Genomic DNA, 22,309 nt, shown 5'->3' with positions numbered 1-22,309 from the left:
AACCTGGGTTGTCCTTGCTGATTGGTGGATAAATTCATCCACCAATAAAAAGTGCTGTCCAGAGAACTAAAACCAAAAAAAAGCTTAGATGCCTTCTTTTTCAAATAAAGATAGCAAGAGAATGAAGAAAAATTGATAATAGGAGCAAATTAGAAAGTTGCTTAAAATTGCATGCTCTTTCTGAATTACAAAAGAAAAAATTTGGGTACAGTGTCCCTTTAAGTCAGTGGTGAGCTGGTGTAACGTGCTCGTGCACGATTTCCCCATAGGAATCAACGGGAAGAGACAGCTGAAAAAATGTCTAACACCTGCCAAAGAGCAGCGTAAAACTCCTTAACGCAGTCCCATTGATTCCTATGGGGAAATACATTTTATGTCTACACCTAACACCCTAACATGAACCCCTTGTCTAAACACCCCTAATCTTATACTTATTAACCCCTAATCTGCCGCCCCCGACACCTACATTATAATTATTAACCCGTAATCTGCCACTCCGGATACCGCCGCCACCTACATTATACTAATTAACCCCTAATCTGCTGCCCCAACATTGTTGAACCATACATTATATTTATTAACCCCTACTCTGCTGCCCCAATGTCGCTGCCACCAACCTACACTTATTAACCCCTAATCTGCTGCCCTTAACGTCGCCGCCACTATAATAAACATATTAACCCCTAAACTGCCGCACTCCCGCCTCGCAAACATTAGTTAAATATTATTAACCCCTAATCTGCCAGCCTTAACATCGTTGCCACCTACCTACATTTATTAACCCCTAATCTGCCACCCCCAATGTTGCTGCCACTATATTAAAGTTATTAACCCATAAACCTAAGTCTAACTAATAGTTATATTGTAGCTAGCTTAGGGTTCATTTTTATTTTACAGGCAAGTTTGTATTTATTTTAACTAGGTAGAATAGTTATTAAATAGTTATTAACTATTTATTAACTACCTAGCTAAAAAAAATGCAAAAGTACCTGTAAAATAAAACCTAACCTAAGTTACAATTACACCTAACACTACTCTATAATTAAATGAATTCCCTAAATTAAATACAACTAAATAAAATTAGCTAAAGTACAAAAAACAAACAAACACTAAATTACAGAAAATAATAAACAAATTACAAGATTTTTAAACTAATTAAACCTAATCTAATCCCCCTAACAAAATGAAAAAGCCACCCCAAAATAAAAAAAAGCCCTACCCTACACTAAATTACAAATAGCCCTTAAAAGGGCCTTTTGCAGGGCATTGCCCCAAAGTAATCAGCTCTTTTACCTGTAAAATAAATTACAAATCCCCACCCAACATTAAAACCCACCACCCACACAACAAACCCTACTCTAAAACCCACCCAATACCCCTTTAAAAAATCCTAACACTAACCCCTTGAAGATCACCTTACCGGGAGAAGTCTTCATCCCACCGAGCCGAAGTCCTCAACGAAGCCGGGAAAAGTCTTCATCCAAGCCGGGCGAAGTGGTCCTCCAGACGGGCAGAAGTCTTCATCCAGACGGCATCTTCTATCTTCATCCATCTGGTGTGGAGAGGGTCCATCTTAAAGACATCTGATGCGGGGCATCCTCTTCATCCGACGGCTAACACTGAATGAAGGTTCCTTTAAATTACGTCATCCAAGATGGTGTCCTTTCAATTCCAATTGGCTGATAGAATTCTATCAGCCAATTGGATCTAAGGTAGAAAAAATCCTATTGGCTGATTGGATCAGCCAATAGGATTGAGCTGGCATTCTATTGGCTGTTCCAATCAGCCAATAGAATGCCAGCTCAATCCTATTGGCTGATTGCATCAGCCAATAGAATTTTTTCTACTTAAATTCCGATTGGCTGATAGAATTCTATCAGCCAATCGGAATTGAAGGGACGCCATCTTGGATGACGTCATTTAAAGGAACCTTCATTCAGTGTTAGCCGTCGGATGAAGAGGATGCTCCGCATCAGATGTCTTGAAGATGGACCCGCTCCGCGCCGGATGGATGAAGATAGAAGATGCCGTCTGGATGAAGACTTCTGCCCGTCTGGAGGACCACTTTGCCCGGATTGGATGAAGACTTCTCCCAGCTTCATTGAGGACTGCGGCCCGGTTGGATGAAGACTTCTCATGGTAAGGTGATCTTCAAGGGGTTAGTGTTAGTTTTTTTTAAGGGGGTATTGGGTGAGTTTTAGATTAGGGCTGGTTGTGTGGGTGGTGGGCTTTAATGTTGGGGGGGATTTGTAATTTTTTTTACAGGTAAAAGAGCCGATTAATTTGGGGCAATGCCCCGCAAAAGGCCCTTTTAAGGGCTAGTTGTAATTCAGTGTTGGGTAGGGCTTTTTTTATTTTGGGGGGGCTTTTTTATTTTGTTAGGGGGATTAGATTAGGTGTAATTAGTTTAAAAATATTGTAATTTGTTTATTATTTTCTGTAATTAAGTGTTTGTTTCTTTTTGTACTTTAGCTAATTTTATTTAATTGTATTTAATTTAGGGAATTAATTTAATTATAGTGTAGTGTTAGGTGTTAGTGTAACTTAGGTTAGGTTTTATTTTACAGGTCAATTTGTATTTATTTTAGCTAGGTAGTTATTAAATAGTTAATAACTATTTAATAACTATTCTACCTAGTTAAAATAAATACAAACTTGCCTGTAAAATAAAAATAAACCCTAAGATAGATACAATGTAACTATTAGTTATATCGTAGCTAGTTTAGGGTTTATTTTACAGGTAAGTATTTAGTTTTAAATAGGAATAATTTAGTTAATGTTAGGAATTTTATTTAGATTTATTTCAATTATATTTAAGTTAGGGGGTGTTAGGGTTAGACTTAGGTTTAGGGGTTAATACATTTAGTATAGTGGCGGCGACGTTGGGGGCAGCAGATTAGGGCTTAATAAATGTAGGTAGGTGTCAGTGATTTTAGGGACGGCAGATTAGGGGTTAATAATATTTAACTAATGTTTGCGAGGCGGGAGTGTGGCGGTTTAGGGGTTTATATATTTATTATAGTGGCAGCGATGTCCGATTCAGCAGATTAGGGGTTAAACATTTTTTTTTAGCGTTTGCGATGCGGGAGGGCCTCGGTTTAGGGGTTAATAGGTAGTTTATGGGTGTTAGTGTACTTTTTAGCACTTAAGTTAAGAGTTTTATGCTACGGCGTTGTAGTGTTAAACTCTTAACTACTGACTTTAGAATGCGTTACCAGTCTTGACAGGAGAGGGTCTACCGCTCACTTTTTGGCAGACTCGTAATACCGGCGCTATGCAAGTCCCATTGAAAAAAGAGGATACGCAATTTACGTAAGTGGATTTGCGGTATTTCCAAGCCTGGCCAAATAAAGTGAGCGGTGAGCCTGTACCTTCAAGACTCATAATACCAGTGGGCGTTAAAAAGCAGCGTTAGGACCGGCTAACGCTGCTTTTTAAGCGTAATGCAAAACTCGTAATCTAGCCGAATGTAAGTTGTGAGATGGTAAATTATATTTGTAATTGTTTAATTGACTTCATCCTATTGGTTATGATGACTATTCTTTTTGGAAGTTTTTAGATTTTGTTAACTGTGTCTTTATGAAAAAAAGTTCAAATCACCCGTAAAAATCTAATCTACCTCCTAAAAATTAAACCGACATGTCAAAATCCCTATATCTGCCATCCCCCCACATTGCAACTACTAATAATAGCATTAACCTCTAAACCGCCAATCCCCAACAACGCAATCTAACTTAATACACTATTAACCCCTAATCCACCAACACCCACATCGCAAAGTACCTAATAAAGTTATTAACCCATAATCTGACAACCCCCAACAACACAAACTAGCTAATTAACCTATTAACCCCCTAAACCACCAACCCCCCACAACACAAACTACCTAATTACCCCATCCTTGGGACTTATATTTTATCAGCCGGATACCTCAACACTGTTGGAGATTTATGGGACTTCATCTTTGAATATTTGTTTGATACCCACCTCCTGCTCTTGGACACGGTTATATAATTGTTTTTTTTATATATCACTGTACAGCACAATTATTGCACTTGTATCAACAATCATTATTATATCTATATGTGATAACACTTACATTGTTATATGATTATCACATTATATATCTATCTGTTATTAGTTGCAGATATTTTTATAGGGATTTAACACTGATTTCACTTGGATTTCATCTTTATGGCGACATCATAGTTCAATGCACATTTAATGCAATTTTATTACATTACATATATTTATTGCACTTTTGTTCACAAATAGGCACCTTTAACATATTAATTTTGACATTTTAAACAAACTACCTAATTAACCTATTAACCCCTAAACCACCAACCCCCAGACAATGCAAAGTTTTAAACTTATAGCTAAGCCCCTAACCTAACTCCACCTAAATTAACCCAAATTGCAATACACTAACATAAGTAAAAAAACACTAACTACATTAAAAAATAATAAACATTTACAAAAAAAAAAACTAAATTACTTTAAAAACCCTAACATTACTTAAAATAAAAAACCTACCCTTAGTAAAAAAAAAACAACTAAGATTAGCGTTCAAAATAAAAAAAAAACTAAGATTACATACAAATAAAAAAAACTAAGATTAAATTAAAAAATCTAAGATAACAAAGCTAAAAAAATCTAAGATTACAGAAAAGACAAACTACATTATCCAAAATAAAAAGGTTATTCCTAATCTAATTCCCCCTACAAAACAAAAATCCACCCCCCAAAAAAACACCCCCTAATCTAACAATAAACTACCAATAGCTCTCAAAAAGGGCCTTTTGTAGGGCATTGCCCTAAGTTTAACAGCTCTTTTACTTAATAAAAAATACTAAATCCCCCCTAACAGTACAAACCCCCACCTACCCAACCCCCTAAAATAAAAAAGACCTTATTATAAAAATAACTAATCTACCCATTGCCCCTTAAAAAGTCAATCAGCTCTTTTAGTGCCCACGAAAATAAAAAAAACAATAATCTAAAAAAAAACACCCCCCCCAAAAAAAAACTAACACTAATCCCCGAAATAGGTACTCACCATTCCTGAAGTCCTGCAGTGAAGGTCTTTAGAATAGCCAATAGAATGTAAGCTGCTCTCATCCTATTGGCTGATTTTAAATTTTCAGCCAATAGGAGTGCAAGGTATTCAAATATAAAATGGGTACCTCGCATTCAATCTTCAGTGTGCGGAGGACGATCACATGAAGAGGAGTCTCCAAGTCGGATGACACCGCCACCGCTGATCTGTCTCCGCTCTGCGACACCTGGATGAATATTGAAGATGGCTCCGCCTCAGCTCCGCGACACCGGGATGAAGATTGAAGGTGGAGCCATCTGGTAGAGGACCTTTACTGACGGACTTCAGGAATGGTGAGTACCTATTTTGGGGTTAGTGTTAGTTGTTTTTTTTATGGGGTGGGTTATTTTTTAGATTAGGGCTTTTTTTTATGGGTAGTAAAAGAGCTGAGGGCCCTTTTAAGGACAATGCCCATACAAATGAGTTGGGTGGGTGAGTTGGGTGGGTGAGGAGTTTTACTGTTAGGGGGTAATTTGTAGTTTTTAAGTAAAAGAGCTGATCGATTTAGGGCAATGCCCTACGAAAAAAACTTTTAAGGGCTATTGGTAGTTTAGTGTTAGCTCATAGTTTTTATTTTGGAGTGACTTTTTTATCTTTATAGGGGTATTAGATTAGGTTTAATTTTGTTTATTTTGGATAATTTTGTTCATTTTTTCTGTAATCTTAGAATTTTTTATTTTTTGTCATCTTAGGTTTTTTTATTTTAATTTAATCTTATTTTTTTATGTAATCTTAGTTTTTTTATTATGTAAAGATAGGATTTTTTGGGGGGTAATTTTAAAATATTTTTTAAGGTTGTATTTTATGTAATTGTAGTTTAATTGGGGTTAATTTAGGGGGTGTTAGATTAGGGGGCATAGTTATAAGATTGATACTGTGCGTTGTGGGGGGTTGGCGGTTTAGGGGTTATAGGTTAATTAGGTACTTTGCCTTGTGGATGGAGGATTTGGGGTAAATAGTGTTAATAGGTACTTTGCATAATTTATGCTTACCTGATAAATTTATTTATTTCCGCATATGGTGAGTCCACGGCCCACCCTTTATTTAAGACAGTTATTTTTTCTAAAACCTCAGGCACCTCTACACTATTGTGTTATCTTCTTTTTCCATTTTTCCTTTGGCCGAATGACTGGAGGTTATGTGTAATGGAAGTGACATATATAGCAGCTTTGCTGTAGTGCTCTTTGCCTCTTCCTGCTGGCCAGTAGTGATATTCCCACTAGTAATTGATGATTCTGTGGACTCACCATATCCGGAAAGAAAGAAATTGATCAGGTAAGCATAAATTATGTTTTCTTTCCTAAGATATGGTCTATGGAATCATCAATTACTAGTGGGAATCAATACCAAGCTAGAGGCACATATGATAAGGGAGGGACAAGACAGGTAGACCTAAATAGAAGGCACCACTGCTTGAAGAACATTTCTCCCAAAAGAAGCCTCAGCTGAGGCAAAAGTATAAAATTTATAAAACTTTGAAAAAGTATGCAAAGAGGACCAAATTGCAGCCTTGCAAAACAATTCCTCAGAAGCTTAATTTTTAAATGCCCAGGAAAAAGAAACAGCCCTCGTAGAATGAGCAGTGATTCTCTCAGGAGGTTGTTGTCCAGCACTCTAATAGGCGAAACGAATAATACTCCTTAGCCAAAGAGAAGTAGCCGTAGCATTCTGACCCTTGTGCTTCCCAGAAAAACAAACAAAGAAACAAAGCAGAAGACTGACGAAAGTCCTTAGTCGTCTGAAGATAGAACTTCAATGCGCACACAACATCTAGGTTGTACAATAAACGCTCCTTAGGCAAAGAAGAATTAGGACACAAAGGAGCCACAATCTCCTGATAAATATTCTTGTTTGAAACAACCTTAGGTAGGAAACCTAATTTAGTATGTAAAACCACCTTATCAGAATGAAAAATAAGATAAGGAGAATCAAACTGCAGAGCCGAGAGTTCCGAAACTCTCCGAGCAGAAGAAATAGCAGCAAGAAACAAAACCTTCCAAGATAACATCTTGATATCTAAGGAATGTATAGGTTCAAACAAAGCCTGCTGTAAAACTTTTAGAACAAGGTTAAGACTCCAGGGAGGAGTAACAGGCATAAACACAGGCCTAATCCTAACCAAAGCCTGACAAAAAGATTGCATGTCTGGCGCATCCGCCAAACGCTTATGCAACAAAATAGACAACACAGAAATCTGACCTTTCAGAGTACTAGCTGAAAAACCCTTCTCCAGACCCTCCTGGAGAAAAGACAAAATCCTAGGAATCCTGACTCTACTCCAAGAGTAGCCTCTGGATTCACATCATTACAGATATTTATGCCATATCCATAGTAAATATTTCTTTTGAGAGGAAACGCAGGGCACTGCATGTGCAGATGAATAGGATTGGGACGCTTGAGGTGAAAGCTGCAACACATCTGAAACAGAAGGCTCCTGAATAGCATCCGCCTTAGCTAATGATGGCTCAGAATAAAAATCTATTTTTATAAGCTAAAGTTCTTTCAATACATGAAAAACAAAAAGGTACTGGGGGTTCCACCTGGGCATCAAAACATAAGCTACAGGTAACATCCTGCACAGCCTCCTAACCATAATACAAAAAAAAGAAGCAAATAACAAATCTAACTTTTTTTTTTTTTTATCTTTTAACAAAGGATATAATACAGAACCAAAAAAAAAATAACCTTCTTAAATAAATGTTCCCTTTAAATTTACCAAATCAAGAAAACATAGCCCAGGTAACACTGTAAACCTCAGCAGAATTACTGAGGTGCCCTACCTGCCCTGCAACCCACAGCAAACTGAGGAAAAAAACGATCCTGTTTACAATTCGGATTTCCAGAGAAGCAAAAACAGCAAGAAGCCATCTAAACAGCATAGCCATCTGAAATATGCACACCTCACTCTTACAGGAAGTGAAAAAAAGCGCCAAAAAACTCTGACATCAAAGAATCAGAACCTCCCTAAAAGGGGCGGTCCTAAAGCAAACAAAAAAGCCTTTTTTTTTTTAAACAACTTTCTTGAAAACAGGCTTAAAGACAAACATAACCCCCCAAAAAAAGTACATAATGCGTTACTAAAAACGGATCCTTACTGAGCCATCAATAAAATAAATAACTACTCACACTAACAGTGCCTGCAAAAATTGCCATAAAAACCTGCACCCTGACAGGAATAATAAAAAACGTCCCCCTGCAGCGTTTCAGCTGAATAAGTGCCAATTTTTTCCCTGCTACATAGAAAAATAAAATTGGCACTTACCTTAATATTCATCTGTCCGGCAGCAGGACAGCTCACCTGGTTTGAGAGTATGCCATCCCTCACATGGACCTGTGGAAATTTAGAAAGATTGAATAAACTTACTCAGGCTATCTAAATAGGGCATTTAGATTAAAGGATTAAACTGAAATAGTTTTTTGACAAAAAAGGTAAAACTGATAATGTGGTAACCCCTTTTAAGAGTAATGAGATGCTTACTTGCCAGACAGTGGGTCTTAAGAAAAATAGCAATTTTAATCCGGTTATAAGTGATAATGAAGCCAATACATTCTTTGAACTAGTGCTTAGGGATGTCGAGCAATTATTCCAGACACCTGATATTATGTTCCAAAAACGATGGAATATAAAAATGACTCAACATCCTTGAAGTGCTTGAAACAGAGAAAGGAATTGGCTATTAAGGCAGCTGACAAGGGTGGTGCCCTAGTAGTGATGAACCAGGTGGCATATATATCTGAAATTGAGCAACAACTTAGTGATACCTTTGTATACGTCAGGATTGGTTATGACCCCACGCATAAGATTCAGAAAGAGACCAGTATTCTAGGTAAAGCTAAAAACAATGGATTGATCTCTAAAGATTTGCTTGATTTTTTACATGTTAAACATCCAGTGAGACCTGTCATCTATTGTCTGCCAAAGATCCATAAGAATGAGTTAGAACCACCTGGCAGACCAATAGTGGCAGGATCTGGATCTATTTTCACTAATATTTCTATCTTCTTGGACAAGATCTTACAACCATATGTGGTCAAATCTACATCTTATATCCAAGACACATATGATTTTTTAAAAAAAATTGAACAACTAGATTTGGAAAACACTAAGGTAATTCTATTTACACTTGACGTGTCTAGCTTATACACATCGATTAAACATACAAGTGGGATAGAATCAGTTGCCAAGGTTTTGAAAAATGACAATAGATTCAGTTTATCTCAGATACAATTCTTTTTAGAACTATTAGAGGTTATCCTCTATATGAATTATTTTCTTTTTAAGGATTAATTTTTCTTTCAAAAGAAGGGTACTGCTATGGGATCCAATGTCGCCCCAACATATGCCAACATTTTTATGAACAATTTTGAAGAGATTTTTGTCTATGAACATATATTATTTAAGAAATTTGGTGCCACATGGTGGAGGTTCATTGACGATGTGTTTGGCATATGGTATGGCTACATTGGATCCCTACTCCTATTTATTGATGATCTCAATAAGTCTGTTAATGGCATTAAATTTTGTTTGACATGGAATGAGCAGTCTATTCAATTCTTAGACACATGCATTTACAAGGTGGAACATGGATTGAGAGCGGATATTTACTCAAAGCCCACAGACAAAAACAACACTTTGCTGTATGGCAGCTTACATCCACCTTCCACCTTTAAAGCAATTCCAAAAAGTCAATTATTAAGAGTGGATCGTATTGTGTCTGATACTGAATTAAAAACAAAAAGACTGGAACAGATGTCAAACAAATTTTTACAAAGAGGTTATCCGTTTGAACTTGTGAATAAAGAAAAGCAAAATATCATTTCAAGAATTGGAAAGTCTGAACCCATTGGAAACAAGAGGATTAGGAATAAAGACAAGATCAATAGGCTATTGTTTGTCACACAATATAGCACTAGGAGTAGTCAGGTGAACAAAATTATACGAAAGTATTGGCACATTCTACAGAAATGCCATCCTGACATTAATGCATTCCATGAACCACCAATGCCGGCTTACAAAAGGAGTCCAAATATTAAAGATCAACTAGTTAGAGCAGATGTTGGTAGTCATAAATATCATCAGAAAACTATTACTGGGAAGCGGCGCACAGGTTGCTATAATTGCCTCTCTTGCATAAATTGTAATTCTATGATTAAGGGAGGAGAATTTTTTCATCCCTATACAGGTAGAAAATACAGAATAAAAGAATATTTGACTTGTAGAACAGAGTTTATCATATATGCCATTAAGTGTCCATGTTCATTGGTATACATTGGACAATCGACAAGAGAGGCACGTGAGAGGATATCTGAGCACAAGTCAAATATCAGATGTGGCAAGGATGCTCCAGTGTCTGCGCATTTTCTACAAGCAGGACATAGTATCATTGATTGATTGTGTTCCTATATATATATATATATATATATATATATATGGTAATTTAGAAATTTTGATATGAGTATTGTGATTAATTTTAAATTTTAATTTTTTTAATTTTAAATTTTAAATTCTAATAAATTCGAATATTTAATATATTTATTTTCTCTAATATATTCACATTGAATTTAGTTGTCACAAATATTATTTTTATTATTCTAATTTTTTACTTTTTATTTTTTATTTTTATAGGACCACTTGGCACTTTACTTATGAAGTTTGTTATTGAATTTGTGCAATATATACAATGTAAAATATTTTGTAACACATTTGTATCTTTGTAATTGCAAGAAAATGTATTTTGACATGCAATATTCAAGTCCAACACTGGAGGGCGATATATGTGCAATTTTTTCACAATTGTTTGGCGCCAATATGGCTATTTAAATGGTGTTTTGTTTAATTTATGTCAGGCTTGAGAAAGGGCTTATTGTTAGCCCAAAACGTTGCTGTATTTGACCTGTGTTTAAAAATAAAAGTCACTTTGCTCACTGCTGGAGATTGCCTTCTTTTACTTGAATTGTTTGGGCTTGGTCAGCCCTCTCCGTGCACTAGTGAGTAGTGGGTGCTGTATCCATCTCTATTCATTTGAAGTATCTAAATAGGGCAGCAAAATGTTTTGGGAAAACGCAGTGAGGATTATACCCCACAAGTTCCCAATTGCTTAAAAGCCACCACTGCCCTACTGAAGAGACTGACATGGGCTAAGATTAGACCCTTTAGAAAGATCAGAACAAACCTACTCTGCATTAAAATAATAAAATATTGATTGTAGATCAGACACCAAAACTTCACCTCCTCCTTGCACTGCAGGCAAAGAGAATGACTGGAGGTTATGGGTAAGGTAAGTGACATATATAGCAGCTTTGCTGTAGTGCTCTTTGCCTCCTCCTGCTGGCCAGGAGTGATATTCCCACTAGTAATTGATGATTCCATGGACTCACCATATCTTAGGAAAGAAAAACAATATTCAGAAAGGTTGCTTCAAAATATACACCTAGATCACGAGTTTTGCATTAGAGGCTATGCGGTGCTAACGAGCAGTTTATGCTCACCGCTCACTTACAGACAGCACTGGTATTACGGGTTTTTACAACCCAGTGAAGAAGTGAGCATTGAGCAAAATTTTACTCATTACCGCACTCCAATACCAGCGCTGCTTACGTTAGCGGTGAGCTGGTGTAACGTGCTTGTGCACGATTTCCCCATAGGAATCAACGGGGGGGGCGGCTGAAAAAAAGTCTAACACCTGCCAAAAAGCAGCGTAAAGCTCTTTAACGCAGCCCCATTGATTCCTATGGGGAAATAAAAGTTATGTCTACACCTAACACCCTAACATGAACCCCGAGTCTTAACACCCCTAATCTTACACTTATAAACCCCTAATCTGCTGCCCTCGACATCGCCACAACCTACATTATATTATTAACCCCTAATCTGCCACTCCGGACACCACCGCCGCCTACATTATACTTATGAACCCCTAATCTGCTGCCCCCAACATCCCCGACACCTACATTATATTTATTTACCCCTAATCTGCCACCCCCTATGTTGCCGCCACCTACCTACATTTATTAACCCCTAATCTGCTGCCCCCAACGTCGTTGCCACTATAATAAACATATTAACCCCTAAACCGCCGCACTCCCGCCTCACAAACATTAGTTAAATATTATTAACCCATAATCTGCCGGCCCTAACATTGACGCCATCTACCTACATTTATTAACCCCTACTCTGCCGCCCCCACTATATAAGTTATTAACCCCTAAACCTAAGTCTAACCCTAAACCTAACACCCCCTAACTTAAATATAATTAAAAGAAATCTAAATAAAATTACTATAATTATCTAAATTATTCCTGTAAAATAAACCCTAAGCTAGCTACAATAAGTAATAGTTACATTGTAGCTAGCTTAGGGTTTATTTTTATTTTACAGGCAAGTTTGTATTTATTTTAACTAGGTAGAATAGTTACTAAATAGTTATTAACTGTTTAATAACAACCTAACTAAAATAAATACAAATTGACCTGTAAAATAAAACCTAACCTAAGTTACAATTACACCTAACACTACACTATAATTAAATAAATTAACTAAATTAAATATAATTAAATAAAATTATCTAAAGTACAAAAAAAAAATAAACACTAAATTACAGAAAATAATAAAAAATTAGAAGATTTTTAAACTAATTACACCTAATCTGATCCCCCTAACAAAATAAAAAAAGCCCTACCCTACACTAAATTACAAATAGCCCTTAAAAGCTGGGAGAAGTCTTCATCCAAGCCGGGCGAAGTGGTCCTCCAGACGGGCAGAAGTCTTCATCCAGACGGCATCTTCTATCTTCATCCATCCGGCGAGGAGCGGGTCCATCTTCAAGACATCTGACGCGGCGGCTAAAACAGAATGAAGGTACCTTTAAGTGACGTCATCCAAGATGGTGTCCCTTTAATTTTGATTGGCTGATAGAATTCTATCAGCCAATCGGAATTAAGGTAGAAAAAATCCTATTGGCTGATGCAATCAGCCAATAGGATTGAAGTTCAATCCTATTGGCTGATTGCATCATCCAATGTTGGGGGGGGGTTGTATTTTTTTTTTACAGGTAAGAGATCTGATTACTTTGATTATTTTGTTAGGGGGATTAGATTAGGTGTAATTAGTTTAAAAATCTTGTAATTTGTTTATTATTTTCTGTAATTTAGTGTTTTTTTGTACTTTAGATAATTTTATTTAATTGTATTTAATTTAGGGAATTAATTTAATTATAGTGTAGTGTTAGGTGTAATTGTAACTTAGGTTAGGTTTTATTTTACAGGTAACTTTGTATTTATTTTAGCTAGGTAGTTATTAAATAGTTAATAACTATTTAGTAACTATTCTACTTAGTTAAAATAAATACAAACTTGCCTGTAAAATAAAAATAAACCCTAAGCTATCTAAATGTAACTATTATTTATATTGTAGCTAGCTAATGGTTTATTTTATAGGTAAGTATTTAGTTTAAATAGGAATAATTTAGTTAATGATAGGAATTTAATTTAGATTTATTTAAATTATATTTAAGTTAGGGGGGGTTATGGTTAGGGTTAGACTTAGATTTAGGGGTTTATAACTTTAGTATAGTGGCGGTGACGTTGGTAGCGGCAGATTAGGGGTTAATAAATGTAGGTAGGTGTCTGCGATGTTAGGGATGGCAGATTAGGGGTTATTAATATCTAACTAATGTTTGCGAGGAGGGAGTGCGGCGGTTTAGGGGTTAATATATTTATTATAGTGGCGACGATGTCCGGGTTCGGCAGATTAGGGGTTAAAAAATGTAATTTTAGTGTTTGCGATGTGAAGGGCCTCGGGTTAGGGGTTAATAGGTAGTTCATGGGTGTTAGTGTACTTTTTAGCACTTTAGTTAAGAGTTTTAGGCTACGGCGTTGTAGTGTAAAACTCTTAACTACTGACTTTAAAATGCGGTACCAGGCTTGACAGGAGAGGGTGTACCGCTCACTTTTGTCAGACTCGTAATACTGGCGCTATGCAAGTCCCATTGAAAAAAGAGGATACGCAATTTACATAAGTGGATTTGCGGTATTTCCAAGTCTGGGCAAAAAAAGTGAGCGGTTCACCTGTACCTGCAAGAGTCGTAATACCAGCGGGCGTTAAAAAGCAGCGTTGGGACTAGCCAATGCTGCTTTTTAAGACTAACGCAAGACTCGTAATCTAGCCGATAGGTTGCTGAGTGCATATGTTAAAGGAAAATTAAACCCAATTTTTTTATTTCATGATTAAGATAGAACAAACAGGTTTCAACAACTTTCCAATTTACTTCTGTTATCAATTTTCCTTTTCTTGTTATACTTTGTTGAAAACAGAGATTAGCTCAGGAGTGTGCATGTGTCTGCAACACTATAGCAGCAGTTTTGCAACAATGTTATACATAAGCAAAAGCAAATGGCAGCACTATTTCCTGTCATGTAGTTCTCCAGACACACTACTTATCTAGATATCTATTCAACAAAGAATAACATAAGAAAAAAGCAAATTTGATAACATAAATAAATTTGAAACTTTTTACAATTTGTATTCTCTATCAGAATCATGAAAAAAAGAAAAAACTTGTGTTAGCTCTATCTTTTGTATGTCATGCAAAATTATAACTTGAACATTTCCGTTGGGAAAAAAGTTTTGTTACAATCTTGGGAATTCTAATTGACTTTTATTTGATTAGGTTTTATTGCAAATAGTATTGCACTAATCTGACCATAAGTCAAAATAAAGAAGAAATAAAAATCAAGGTGATAATTACCTGATTAGCCCTGATTGAATATTCATACAATAGGATAGTGTATGGTTTTAATCCAGACCTAAGCTTCTCCTGTAATGACCACTCAATTTACTGAACGCTGAAAGGGCCTCATGTGAACATGTATTGAGGGTAATGGAAAGATTTATCAAAGCTTGTGAAATGATCAAAGGAAAGGAGCTTGCATTAATATTTATCAAAGGGAAGCTGGGAGCCGCATGTAATATCCAGAAGAACAGCAGTTCACGCTGTTAATAAAGACATACTTAAAATACCTGGAGGTGAACAACAGGGTAGATTTGTGATTTACCAAAGCTTTTACAAAATTAAGATACACTACTTATAAAATGTAGTTATAGATATATTTTATAATAAGTAATCAAATTCTTCTCAACGTACAAAAAAATAATTTGCCTAAAGACCTGCCATTTACATTAAAATTTTGTTTACATTGTAATTTAATTTATAATGAGAGACAAGCAATCTAAAATGCATCACACTTTATTTTATTATTATTTTTTTAATGGTCACATGTATAAACCCTTTAATGGCATCAAGAAACAACCATGTTTAATAATCAGGATGAAACAGATCTCTTCCATTAATCATACAGTGCTAAATGTGCACAATTGTGATATATGATAATTAATGCAGTGGAAATATGTGCATAGGCAATTTTTTATTTGTATTGATGCTGTAACATTTTCTAGGCTTAATGCTAATTTACTCAATGTAAATGGGCACCTTTCATCCCTTAAGCACTTAGATGATTTTACAAACAAGTTAAAAGTGATTGTAAGTAGTTAAGTCACAAGCAAACAATAATATTCTCTATTAAAATCAGTGGCGACCATTTATCAAATGCCCCCAGAAGGAAACTAAAGAAATAATATTAAACATATTAATATTAAAAGAGAAAAAAAAGAATTAAAAAGCAACATATGGAAATGCAAATAAAAAAATATTTTTCTTTAGTACAATTTTGCAAATAAGAAAAGTTCTCTGTGTCTCATTTTTTTCTTAGTAGCATTTAATGTGCTAGAATTTGCTTGCAATCCCTTATTTGCCTTTAATTACCAATAAAAATAATCAGCGTAAAATAATTAAAATTTATGTTCAGAGTAGTCTTATAATTGTCATTGATTTACATCTTTTTTTTAAATTCCCTTCATCAGAGACACACACTACTTGGCATTCAAAATATTTTGTATGTATTTTTTTTATTTTAAAATGTAAATGTATGCATGCAGACAGTATAAGATCAGTCGGTGTTTATAACCAGCTGAACAACACTCAGCAGACAAGAACTCGGTAGTACTTTCAATACACTGGGGCATATCTATCAAGCTACGTATGGAGCTTGAAGCCCCGTGTTTCTGGCGAGCCTTCAGGCTCACCAGAAACACCAGTTATGAAGCAGCGGTCTAAAGACCGCTGCTCCAAAACCTGTCCGCCTGCTCTGAGCAGGCGGACAGACATCACCGCAATTCAACCCGATCGAGTATGAACGGGTTGATTGAAACCCCCCTGCTGGTGGTGATTGGCCGCGAATCTGCAGGGGGCAGCATTGCACCAGCAGTTCACAAGAGCTGCTGGTGCAATGCTGAATACGGAGAGCGTATTGGTCTCCGCATTCAGCGAGGTCTGTCGGACTTTAGCCGCACTGTCGGTTCAGGTCCGACAGACCATTGTTAAATAGGCCCCATTGTTTTTAATCTGTTGGGAAACTGGACTGTTTTGATTAGTCTGCATTTTGCACTATTATTATTTAGAGCAGGACCTGTCAGTCACTCAGAACAAACATGTTTAATGTGTTTTATCTCTGCCTACTCAAAGGTGGCAGGTCTACCCCGTAAGGATTCAAAGGTAGAACCTGCTGCTTAATATATTGAGCCCTAAAGTCTATTATATTGCAATATAGGTGTCTCTCATTCATAATCAGAACCTGCATAGTCAAATAAAAAGTTCTCAAGATAAATTTTGTCTTTGAAAAATTCTTTGAGGGACATTACAGCACTGACAAGACTTGCTAGATAATCACCAGTCACTTAGTACTCTACGACAGTGGTTGCAGATGGGGCTCAGTAAAAGCTGCTCTCTTATATTACCTTGAATTCCATGGCAGAAATATATATCTATTTACCAACATGGGGCCTCTACTGAGCATTTACTAATAATCAAACACAGATAATTTCTGCCCTCCTAATTAAAGAAAGTTAATCCAAAATAATCTTGTGTTTGTGCTTAACCATATACCACCTAGTCCACCATGCTAATCAACCACATTTTCCTTCAACAGGGATCCATGTTATTAACATACACCAATTCAGAACATGGTTAGTGGGCAGAAAAGTATCTTATATTCACATTCAACACTTTGTTAATCTATTGAGAAGACAAAAAGTAAGTTGTTGTTTTTTGTGTGTAAATGTTAGGTTTTATATTTTTTGGTAATGTTAGGTTTTTTTTTATTTGTTGTAATCTATTTTTTTTAAGTAATGTTAGGTTTTTTTTTAGGGTAAGCTTAGGAGTTAATTTAATTTTACAGGTATTTTTTTTTATTTTTTAAAAAGGTAGTTAGGATAGTTTATATTTAATTTATGGGTATTTTAATTGGGGTTAAGTTAGGAGGCTTAGGTGTTAGTATATTACTTTGCGCTGTGGGGGATGGTGGTTTAGGGGTTAATAGTTTATTTAGTTAGTTTGCTTTGTGGGGGGATGATGGTTTAGGGGTTAATCGTTTATTTAGATAGTTTGCATTGTGGGGGGGATGGCATCTTAGGTGGTTAATATTTTATTAAGATAGTTTGCAATGTTGGGGGATGGTGGTTTAGGGGTTAACAGTTTCATTTAGTGTTTGCAATGTGTGGGGATATCGGATTAGGGGTTATTTTGATAGGGGCTTATGGTAGGGTGTTAGTTTTTTTTTTCTCCATTTATTTCTACAGGGGAACACATGCATGCGCACGCAAAAACTTTGCTAGCGATTTTTGCACTTTGTGGGCTACCGCTAGCGAAAAATGTTTTTTTTCACTTGTAATTTGAGCAGATCTCGAAAAGCGCAAAGAGCAAACTTTAGAATTACCGTGGCATGTGTAATCTCGGAGAGAGAAGAAGAGAGAAGAAGAGAGAAGGAGAGAGAGAGACACTACATTAGCATTATAAAAGATCAACATAAAAAAATATGGGAAGGATTACAAGTGGAGCGCAATCGTTAGCGCTAGGAGCGTAAACGTGATCATGAGGTTGCAGTATCTTTTACACTCAATCCATATTACAAGTGGAGCGCTATCAAAATTGCGGCAAATTTGTTGACGCAAAATCACAGAAATTTACGCTCCCCATATCTTCTATGGTGAGCATAAAGTGCTAATTTGTGCTTGTTCAAGTTGAAATAAATGCAATTGAGCAAGCACAGTCGCATTTACCGATGAAACTTTTTATGGGACTTCACATAACGAGTTTGTCCAGATGAAACAGTTACACTAAACTACACTAATCAATCCTAAACCGCCATCCCCCCCACATCGTAAACAACCTAAATATACTATTAACCCCTAAACCAACCATCCCCCACATCACAAAGTACCTATGTATATTATTAAACCCTAAACCTCTATCCCCCATATCGCAAACACTAAACTAAACTATTAACCCCTAAACCGCCATCCCCCCACATCGTAAACAACCTAAATATACTATTAACCCCTAAACCAATCATCCCCCACATCACAAAGTACCTATGTATATTATTATACCCTAAACCTCTATCCCCCATATCGCAAACACTTAACTAAACTATTAACCCCTAAACCTCCATCCCCCCACAAAGCAAAGTAGCTAAATAAACTATTAACCCCTAATCCGCCATCCCCACACATCGCAAACACTAAACTATTAACCTCTAAACCGCCATCCCCGCACAATGCAAATTATCTAAATAAACTATTAACCCCTAATCCACCATCCCCACAACTCAAAGTAATAAACTAACATCTAATTCCCCCTAATCTAACACCCCCTAATTTAACCCAAATTGAAATACTTCTAAATTTAAAAAAAAAAAAATCCTAACTACCTTAAAAAAAACTTGTGTAAAATTAAATAAACATTAAATCTTACCTTTAAAAATAAAAAAAAAATAAAAATTACTAAAAATTAAAAACAACATTACTAAAAAAAAACAAAAACCTAACATTAAAAAAGAAAAAAAAAAACATTAATAAAAAAATGAAAAAACATTAAAAAAAATCTTCAAATTCAATTCAGCCAATAGAATGAAAGCTTTTTCCTTTCATTCTATTGGCTGATTTGAATTTGAAGAGCTTGATTGCTGTAGGGCAATGCCCTACAAAAGGCTCTTTGAAGGGCTATTGGTAGTTTAGTTTTAGAATAGGGCTTTTTTATTTTGGGGTGTTTTTTATTTTTGGGTATTAGAATAGGATTATTTTTTTTTATTTTTTTGGTAATAATTTTTTTTATTTTCTATAATTTATTGTAATGTTAGCTGTTTTTAAATTTTCTGTACTGTTTTTTTCCCTAATTTTAGGTATTTTTATTTTTAGTAATGTTAGTTTTTTATATTTTAAAGGTATGATTAAGTTTTTATTTAATGTTACAGGTAAGTTGATTTTTTTAAGGTAGTTAGGTAGTTTTTTTTGTTAATTTAGGGGTATTTTAATTTGGGTTAAGTTATGGGGTGTTAGGTTAGGGGTTTTAGATATTAGTTTACTACTTTGCGTGTTGGGGGGATGGCGGTTTAGGGATTAGTTTATTTAGGTAGTTTGTGTTGTGGAGGTGGCGGTATAGTGGTTAATAGTTTGGTTTACAGTTTGTGATGTGGGGGAATGGCAGTTTAGGGGTTAATAGTGTACATAGGAAATGCCTATTGTGGAATGATGGTGAATTAGGGGTTAATTGTGTACATAGGTAGTTTGCATTGTGAGGGATGGCGGTTTAGGGGTTAATAGTGTACATAGGTAGTTTGGGTTGGGGGGATAGTGTTTTTTTAATGGGTTAATAGTGTACATACTGTAGGTAGTTTACACTGTGGTGGATGGCGGATTAGGGGTTTATAGTGTACATAGGTAGTTTGCATTGTTGGGGGATGGCAGATTAGGGGTTAATCGTGTAGTAGAGACTTTGTGGTGGGCTATGTGGCAGTTTGGGGATTATTAGACATGGGGCTTATGGTGATTTGAGTTAGCTCGCGAGTAGGGTGTATTTTGGGTTTTTTTTTACTTTTTTTGCTGCATATGCTTCTATTGAGCAGTAGGGTATTGCACTAGCAGTAAGTCATTATCGATACTCTGGTTAGCAATAGAGCAATCATTTTTACATTCAACTTGTAATATCAGCGCAACCTGACTCGCGATTAGCACTCTAACACAAGCAGTAGTTAGTATTTCACTTGTAATCTAGCTCTATGTGTTTAAAACTGTAATTCTTAGTTTGCACAGTGTTCTAAAAAATAACATGTTAACTGGGAGTGTCAACCTATGGAACACTTAAAGGGAAAGTACTGTAAATGTTCTCTCCTTTAATGTGTTCATAATGATACATTTTATCTCCTAGAGTGTATGATATTATTTACAAATAGTTAATTTGCATTTCATTTACTTTTTATCATTTGAAATAGCTCATTTTCGGCTAGATTACGAGTTTTGCATTATGAGCGCCTCTGTGCTAACTTGCAAGTTATTGTCACCGCTCACCTCCCTATAGCGCTGCTATTAAAGGCTTTCATAAACCCGGCGTTAGCAGGCAACGTGAGCGATGAGCAAAATTGAGCTCCATACCGCACTCAAATACCAGCGCTGCAGTGAGCTGGTTTTACGTGCTTGTGCACGATTTGCCCATAGACATCAATGGCTAAAAAAAGTCTAACACCTGCAATAAAGGAGCGTAAAGCTCTGTAACGCAGCCCCATTGATTCCTATGAGGAAATAATAGTTATGTTTACACCTAACACCCTAACATAAACCCCCGAGTCTAAACACCCCTAATCTGCCACCCCCGATACCTACATTACACTTATTAACCCCTAATATGCCGCCCCGACAGCGCCGCTACCTAAACTTATTAACCCCTAATCTGCTGCACCCAATGTTGTCGCTATCTACATTTATTAACCCCTAATCTGCTGACCCAATGTCGTCACTACCTACCTACATTTATTAACCCCTAATCTGCTGCCTCCAATGTTGTCGCTACCTACCTACACTTATTAACCCATAATCTGCCGTCCCCAACGTCGCCGCCACTATACTAAAGTTATTAACCCCTAAACCTAACCCTAAGTCTAAGTCTAACCCTAACACCCACTAACTTTAATATAATTAAAATAAATCTAAATAAAAATTACTATCATTAACTAAATAATTCCTATTTAAAACTAAATACTTACCTGTAAAATAAACCCTAAGCTAGCTACAATATAACTAATAGTTAAATTGTAGCTAGCTTAGGTTTAATTTTTATTTCACAGCTAAGTTTGTATTTATTTTTACTAGGTAGACTAGTTAATAAATAGTTATTAACTATTTACTAGCTACCTAGCTAAAATAAATACAAATTTACCTGTAAAATAAAACCTAACCTGTCTTACACTAACACCTAACCTTACACTACAATTAAATAAATTACATTAATTAAATACAATTAACTAAATTACTAAAAAAACAAACACTAAATTACACAAAATAAAAAAGAAATTATCAAATATTTAAACTAATTACACCTAATCTAATAGCCCTATCAAAATAAAAAAGCATCCCCAAAATAAAAAAAAACCCTAGCCTAAACTAAACTGCTAATAGCCCTTTAAAGGGTCTTTTGTGGGGCATTGACCCAAAGAAATCAGCTCTTTTACCAGTAAAAAAAATACAAACAACCCCCTAACAGTAAAACCCACCACCCATACAACCAAACACCCAAAATAAAATTCTTTCTAAAAAAAACTAAGCTTTCCATTGCCCTGAAAAGGGCATTTGGATGGGCATTGCCCTTAAAAGGGCATTTAGCTCTTTTTCCACCCAAAACCCTAATCTAAAAATAAAACCCACCCAATAAACCCTTAAAAAAACCTAACACTAACCCCCGAAGATCCACTTACAGTTTTTGAAGACCGGACATCCATCCTCAATGAAGCGGCAGAAGTCTTCATCCAAGCGGGCCGAAGTCTTCATCCAAGCCGGCAGAAGTCTTCATCCAGACGGCATCTTCTATCTTCATCCATCCGGCACGGAGGGGCTCCATCTTCAAGACAGCCGGCGCGGAGCATCCTATTCTTCCAATGGCTAACGAAGAATGAAGGTTCCTTTAAGGGACTTCATCCAAGATGGCGTCCCTTGAATTCCTATTGGCTGTTAGAATTTTATCAGCCAATCGGAATTAAAGGTGAAAAAATCATATTGGCTGATGCAATCAGCCAATAGGATTGAGCTTGCATTCTATTGGCCAAAAGGAA

The 22,309-nt window shown here is 36.0% G+C and overlaps 1 protein-coding gene across 1 annotated transcript in view; it reads right to left on the bottom strand.

Moving 5' to 3' along the window:
* LOC128657477 (inactive N-acetylated-alpha-linked acidic dipeptidase-like protein 2) overlaps positions 1-22,309 on the bottom strand; it is a 1,132,059-nt gene that overhangs the window by 139,685 nt on the left and 970,065 nt on the right. The window lies entirely within an intron of this gene.

The sequence above is a fragment of the Bombina bombina genome, chromosome 4, assembly GCF_027579735.1.
Source record: "Bombina bombina isolate aBomBom1 chromosome 4, aBomBom1.pri, whole genome shotgun sequence".
In the NCBI taxonomy this organism is placed as follows: domain Eukaryota; kingdom Metazoa; phylum Chordata; class Amphibia; order Anura; family Bombinatoridae; genus Bombina; species Bombina bombina.
Note: the sequence above shows the minus strand (reverse complement) of the source record. Positions and strands in the feature narration are given on the sequence as shown.